This window comes from Mustelus asterias, unplaced genomic scaffold (genome assembly GCF_964213995.1).
Source record: "Mustelus asterias unplaced genomic scaffold, sMusAst1.hap1.1 HAP1_SCAFFOLD_250, whole genome shotgun sequence".
Lineage (NCBI taxonomy): Eukaryota > Metazoa > Chordata > Chondrichthyes > Carcharhiniformes > Triakidae > Mustelus > Mustelus asterias.
This window is the reverse complement of record NW_027590219.1, coordinates 344,150-352,295: the sequence shown is the minus strand read 5'-3', so window position 1 is coordinate 352,295 and position 8,146 is coordinate 344,150.

The window sequence follows — 8,146 nt, the reverse complement described above, 5'->3', positions numbered from 1 at the left end:
ACACACTCACTCCAGTGTAGCAATGTGTTGGCTCTTTTCCAGTCACACTGATGTTTGAAATCTTTTCAAGTCATCAGACCGGACAACCATTTCTCCTCGATTCAAAGGCCGATGATGTTCAGGTCCCAAGGAATATGACTCTGTCAGATCTAGATGTGGCGTTTGAGATTTCGGCCTGTGATTCCTCTTTCAGTATCCTGTAAAACAAGTTTACAGAGGTCATCAGTGTCAGTGCAGGATAGAAATTCAGAACAGACAATTCTAGTTTCTATGGAACATTCTTTCCTCTCTCCAGACTCAAAACATTGGCTCTTTTCTCTCTCTATCTGGGGGATAGCGTGGGAAATGATGCTGCGGTCGATCAGCCAATTCTCAATGAATGGTTGAGGCAGTTCGATGGGCTGAATGGCCAACTGCAGCTCCTGTTTCTTATGATTTGTGTGTGGTGGACAGGAAGCAGTGAGCATGGATCTGTCAATCAGCCTCAATCAGCACCTTCAGGAGAATTGGGAGGGTGAATATTAGATACAGCAGAGTGAGAATGGAGGGAGAGTGTGTGGGATGGAGATTTACAGCTTTTGGGGAATGAGAGAGGAAAGAATGTTCATTAGAATCATAGAATTCCTACATCTTATCAACCGTCCCTGAGCCTTCACAATGAATCTCTCTTCTCAAGACACTCTTATCTCTGACTTGTCTGTGCTGCTCGCAGTCTCACAAAGCAGCTGCCTGTGTGTTGACACAAGGGGCCCTGCGAGGCAAGTTTAATGCTCCATGACTGTGTCTTTAATGACTGAATAACTATAGGAATATGGTCAAGTCAGCTAAATCACATGATGCTTTATATTTCGGTTAGTAACTGTCCATTTTGTTAACATAGCACATTTGGATATATAAATACAGATAAAAGCAAAATGTTGCGGATGCTGGAATCTGAAACAAAAACAGAAAATGCTGGAAAATGTCAGCAGGTCTGACAGCATCTGTGGAGAGAGAATGGAGCCAACATTTAAAGTCTGGATGACCCTTCATCAGAGCTCTAACAAAGGGTCATCCAGACTTGAGATGTTAGTCTATTCTCTCTCTATAAATATATATACGACAGCTGCCTCAGCCTTGGCCCACTCTAATACATGCACGAAGCAGTGCTGACTATGTGGAAATGCTCAGATTAAAGTTTCCTGCCTTCTCTTTAACAGCGAGTGAAAATGTTTATCGGCTTGCAGACCTTCAAAGGAGTCAGTGTCTGCTATTTCAGCATGAACAGGCTAATCTTCACCTACGTAGGCCCCAGAACATTCTGCTTTTCGGCCTTCACCAGAGGGTGAGCAAGGCCAGATTTCTCCATAACAAATACCAAAGGCGAGATATGGGGATATAGAACATAGAACATAGAACATTACAGCGCAGAACAGGCCCTTCGGCCCACGATGTTGCACCGACCAGTTAAAAAAAAAAAAACTGTGACCCTCCAACCTAAACCAATTTCTTTTCGTCCATGAACCTATCTACGGATCTCTTAAACGCCCCCAAACTAGGCGCATTTACTACTGATGCTGGCAGGGCATTCCAATCCCTCACCACCCTCTGGGTAAAGAACCTACCCCTGACATCGGTTCTATAACTACCCCCCCTCAATTTAAAGCCATGCCCCCTCGTGCTGGATTTCTCCATCAGAGGAAAAAGGCTATCACTATCCACCCTATCTAAACCTCTAATCATCTTATATGTTTCAATAAGATCCCCTCTTAGCCGCCGCCTTTCCAGCGAAAACAATCCCAAATCCCTCAGCCTCTCCTCATAGGATCTCCCCTCCATACCAGGCAACATCCTGGTAAACCTCCTCTGCACCCTCTCCAAAGCCTCCACATCCTTCCTGTAATGTGGGGACCAGAACTGCACACAGTACTCCAAGTGCGGCCGCACCAGAGTTGTGTACAGTTGCAACATAACGCTACGACTCCTAAATTCAATCCCCCTACCAATAAACGCCAAGACACCATATGCCTTCTTAACAACCTTATCTACTTGATTCCCAACTTTCAGGGATCTATGCACACATACACCTAGATCCCTCTGCTCCTCCACACTATTCAAAGTCCTCCCGTTAGCCCTATACTCAACACATCTGTTATTCCTACCAAAGTGAATTACCTCACACTTCTCCGCATTAAACTCCATCCGCCACCTCTCGGCCCAACTTTGCAACCTGTCTAAGTCTTCCTGCAAACTACGACACCCTTCCTCACTGTCTACCACACCACCGACTTTGGTGTCATCAGCAAATTTGCTAATCCACCCAACTATACCCTCATCCAGATCATTAATAAATATTACAAACAGCAGTGGCCCCAAAACAGATCCCTGAGGTACACCACTTGTAACCGCACTCCATGATGAATATTTACTATCAACCACCACCCTCTGTTTCCTATCCGCTAGCCAATTCCTGATCCAATTTCCTAGATCACCCCCAATCCCATACATCTGCATTTTCTGCAGAAGCCTACCATGGTGAACCTTATCAAACGCCTTACTAAAATCCATATATACCACGTCCACTGCCTTGCCCCCATCCACCTCCTTGGTCACTTTCTCAAAAAACTCAATAAGGTTAGTAAGGCACGACCTACCTGCCACAAAACCATGCTGACTATCACCTATCAATTCATTACTCTCCAAATAACTATAACTCCTATCCCTTATAATTTTTTCCAACATCTTGCCGACAACAGAAGTGAGACTCACCGGTCTATAATTCCCGGGGAAGTCTCTGTTCCCCTTCTTAAACAATGGGACAACATTCGCTAACCTCCAATCTTCTGGTACTATACCAGAGGCCAACGACGACCTGAAGATCAGAGCCAGAGGCTCTGCAATCACTTCTCTTGCCTCCCAGAGAATCCTTGGATAAATCCCATCCGGACCAGGGGATTTATCTATTTTCAGACCCTCCAGAATATCCTGCACATCCTCCTTATCAACTGTAATACTGTCTATTCTACTCCCCTGCAACCCAGTGTCCTCCTCAGCTATATTCATGTCCCCTTGCGTGAACACCGAAGAGAAATATTGGTTCAATGCTTCACCAATCTCCTCCGGTTCCACACATAACTTCCCTCTGCCATCTATAACTGGCCCTAAACTTGCCCTAACCAACCTTCTGTTCTTGACATACCTATAGAACGCCTTAGGATTCTCTTTAACCCTATCCGCCAAAGTCTTCTCATGTCCCCTTTTAGCCCTTCTAAGCTCGCTCTTCAACTCCCTCTTAGCCAATCTAAAGCTTTCTAGTGCACTACCCGAGTGCTCACGTCTCATCCGATCATAAGCCTCCTTTTTCTTTTTAACCAACAAAGAAACTTTTTTGGTGCACCACGGTTCCCTAGCCCTACCAATTCCTCCTTGCCTGACAGGGACATACCTATCACAGACTCGCAGTAGCTGCTCCTTGAAAAAACTCCACATGTCGGACGTTCCCAGTCCCTGTAATCTCCTAGTCCAACCTATGTTTCCTAATTCTCTCCTAATAGCCTCATAATTACCCTTCCCCCAGCTAAAACTACTGGCCCGAGGTTCATGCCTATCCCTTTCCATCACTAAGGTGAACGTAACCGAATTGTGGTCACTATCACCAAAATGCACACCAACTTCCAAGTCTAGCACCTGGTCTGGCTCATTTCCCAGCACCAGATCCAATATAGCCTCACCTCTAGTTGGCCTGTCTACATACTGAGTCAAAAAACCTTCCTGCACGCTTTGAACAAAAACTGACCCCTCTAACGAGCTAGAGCTATAACAATTCCAGTCAATATTAGTCAAGTTAAAATCCCCCATAACAATTGCCCTATTACTTTCACTCCTAAGCAGGATTGACTCCGCAATCCTTCCCTCAACCTCTCTAGAACTTTTAGGAGGTCTATAAAAGACTCCCAACAGGGTGACCTCTCCTCTCCTATTTCTAATCTCCGCCCATACTACCTCAACAGATAAGTCCTCATCAAACCTCCTCTCTGACACTGTGATACAATCTCTGACCAATAATGCTACCCCTCCCCCTCTTCTACCTCCTTCCCTACTTCGACTAAAACATTTGAACCCCGGGACCTGCAGCATCCATTCCTGCCCCTGCTCTATCCATGTCTCTGAAATAGCCACAACATCGAAGTCTCAGGTACTGATCCACGCTGCAAGTTCACCCACTTTATTGCGAATACTCCTGGCATTGAAGTATACACATTTCAAACCCTGCTCCACCCCACCTCTGCAATGCCGTGCATTGCGGTCCCCATCCATGCATCCCTCACTTTCAGCCCCACTACTCAGGATCCCTCCCCCCCCCCGAATCAGTTTAAACCTCCCTGCATGGCCTTAGCAAATTTACCCCCCAGGATATTGGTCCCCTTCTGATTAAGGTGTAGACCATCCTTCTCATAGAGGTCACACCTTCCCCAGTACGAGCCCCAATTGCTTAAGTACCTGAACCCCTCCCTCCTGCACCATCCCCTCAGCCATGAATTCAAACCTTCCCTCTCCCTATTCCTCTCTAAACTATCCCGTGGTACAGGCAAGAGTCCAGAGATAACCACTCTGTCAGTCTTGGCCTTTAGTTTCCACCCCAACTCCATAAATCCCTGCCTAATATCCCCTTCCCCTATCCTCCCTATGTCGTGTGTCCCCACATGTACAATAACTTGTGGTTTATCTCCCTCCCCCCTAAGAGTCCTGAATACCCTGTCAGACACATCCCGGACCCCAGCCCCTGGTAGGCAACACACCAACCCTGAGTCCCTACCTTTAGTTCCGACCCTCCTATCTGTCCCCTTAATTGTGGAGTCCCCAATCACAAGGCCCAGTCTTTTACAGCCCCTAACCACCTGAGCTTTCTCACTCGGCTCACCCCCAGAGATCTGCTCTCTATGCTCAGTTGATTCCTCCTCAACTGTAGCCTCCAGCACCGAAAACCTATTATGGAGGGGAACCGCCCCAGGGGATTGTCTTCCCGATTGCTTCTTACCCCTCCTCCTGGTATTGACCCAAGCCTCATTTCTAGGAGTTACTATTTCTCTATAACTCCTATCAACTTCCACCTCCGCCTCCCGAATTATGCGGAGTTCCTCTAACTCCCCCTCCATCTCCTTTACACGCTCCTCCAGAAGCTGCAATCTAATGCACTTCTTACAACTAAAATCTCCTGAAACACTACTGGATTTCCTCACCACATACATCCCACAGGAGATGCAGCATACTGCCTGAACTGCCATCCCTGAAGCCATTACCAGCAAGAAAAAAAGAAAACAAAAAACTTCCCCACACTTATAATTAGGTTAGAGGAGGATGGAAGGGTGGGATCCTCTACCAGTGTAGAGGATCGGGTATCTCCTCTGCACCAATTTATAGGGCTAGGGGCCCGAGAGAAAAAAAAACTACAGCTACCGGCAGGCTTCGCGATGCGGCCTTCCGGTTTCCGTTAATTACAAAAAGCCTCCCGAAAATTAGACAAAAAAACCCCCCAGAATTTACTCACAGTCCGCGCTCTCTCTCTCACCGCTCACAGTCTCCACCCCGCAGGTCCGCTCCCAGAGGAACACTGAGGCCGATACCCCGAGGCGAGTACTTATAAGGTAAGTGAGAGAAAAAAAAAAAACTACAGCTACCGGCAGGCTTCGCGATGCGGCCTTCCGGTTTCCGTTAATTACAAAAAACCTCCCGAAAATTAGACAAAAAAAACCCCAGAATTTACTCACAGTCCGCGCTCTCTCTCTCACCGCTCACAGTCTCCACCCCGCAGGTCCGCTCCCAGAGGAACTATGCTATGCAAATAAAAGATTAGCAGAAGTCAATTTTTCATTGAATGCGAAAGGGTGAGAAGCGAGGATTTAATTGGCAAATATGTCCGTCAATGAAGGATTAGAAACATTCCTGGTTTCTGATTTGCTGTAATTGACTATTATTGCCAAGTTATTTTTCTGTAACATCAGAACCACTTGCGGGACAGCTGCACAGGGTTTCTCCTTGTGCACAAGTCATTAAAGGCCCCACATTGGATTGTGCGTGGTGTCCAGTGCTGTTTGTACTCAAGTCGACTAAGAATGCCTAAAGTTGCTGGCACCCAGGATCTCTGACAACTATCCCTAACCGGATCTTGACTATCCAAAGGTTGGCCAGAATCCTCTCCAGTAACTTACCCACCACTGTTGTCAGGCTCATCGGCCTGTAATTACCAGGCTTCTCTTTGCTGCCCTTCTTCAACAATGGAACAACATTAGCCACACTCTAGTCTTCCAGAACTTTGCCAGTGGAAAGGGATGAAGCAAATACCTCTGCAAGGGCGTCTGCAATTTCATCCCCAAGTTCCCACAAGATCCAAGGATGCACTTGATTTGATTTATTATTGTCACATGTATTAGTATACAGTGAAAAGAATTGTTTCTTGCACACTATCAAGACAAAGCATACAGTTCATAGAGAAGGAAAGGAGAGGGTGCAGGATGTAGTGTTATAGTCATAGCTCAGGTGGACAGAAAGATCAACTTAGTGCGAGGTAGGTCCATTCAAAAGTCTGACGGCAACAGGGAAGAAGCTGTTCTTGAGTTGGTTGGTATGTGAGCTCAGACTTCTGTTTCATTTCCCCAATGGAAAAAGGTGGAAGTGTGAATGTCCGGGGTGTGCGGGTTGATTATGCTGGCTGCTTTTCCGAGGCAGCCGGATGTGTACACAGAGTCAATGGATGGGAGGCAGGTTTGCGCAATGGACTGGGCTTCATTCACAATCCTTTGAGAAATCCGTTGTTGAGAAAAGCATGGATGTTAGGGAACTTGGGTAAATGAATAGTGATGTCTTGAGGAGTGCACATGTAACCAGAGAAGGAGGTGCTGGAAGTCGTAAAGTGCATCAAGGGAGATAAATCCCTGGGACCTGATGAAGTGTATCCCAGGACATTATGGGATGCTAGGGTGGAAATTGTGGGTCCCCTAGCAGAGATATTTGAATCATCGATAGTCACAGGTGAGGTGCCTGAAGATTGGAGGGTGGCAAATGTTGTGCCTTTGTTTAAGAAGGGCTGCAGGGAAAAGCCTGGGAACTACAGGCCAGTGGGTGAGCCTCACATCTGCAGTGGCTAAGTTGCTCGAAGGTATTTTGAGAGACAGGATCTACAGGCATTTAGAGACGCAAGGACTGATTAGGGACAGCATGGCTTTGTGAGTGGAAAATCATGTCTCACAAATTTGATTGAGTTTTTTAGAACATAGAGTTTCAGGTCATTACCATTCGCTGCATCAGAATATTAGTATTGTTTCTGAAAATTTCATGCATTCCCTCTTGACTTGACCGGACAGCCTCATCTATTCATTACCAACTTGAGTTTCGCTAAATCCCTGTCTCAGCTGAGGTTTCTAGAACTTTCATTCATTCCTTTATTTTCTTTAGACTTGACTGTCAGCGTCCCTCATTTAACCCATGAAAAACTTTGGTGTATATAAACCCCTGTCCTCTGCATCAAGTCCCACACACTCACCTATCACCATGTCCTCACCATGGGGCTGTAGTGGTTAGCATTGCTGCCTCACAGTGGGTTCAATTCATGGCTTGGGTGACTGTGTGTGTGGAGTCTGCACGTTCTCCCCATGTCTGCATGGGTTTCCTCCCACAGTCAGAAAGGCTTGCTGGTTAGGTGCATTGACCCGAACAAGTGCTGGAGTGTGACAACTAGGGGAATTTTACAGCAACTTGCAGTGTTAATGTAGGCTAAGCCTACTTGTGATACGAATAAATAAACTTTAAAACAGTGACCCACACAGGCTCCCGGTTAAACAACTCAATTTAAAACATTGCATCTTTTTTTGCAAATCCTTCCATGACATTATTGTTTCCTATTTCCAGTCACACAGATGTTTGAATCTTTTTCTACGGACACACTTACAATCAGGTTCTGATGAATGGAGTGACTCTGGCAGGTTTTGGTCTGATGTCTGGTTTGAGTTTCCCTTCAAATTTTGTCGTCAAATTTCCTGTAAAAAAAGATCATCACTGTCAGTCAAGAATAGAAATTAAGCGAGAAATATTTCCCTTGGGTTGAGTTTTCTGTGTGTAAATCCTCCCCTTCTAACTCCCTGTAAAAGGAGTTTCCAAAGTCCATCACTGT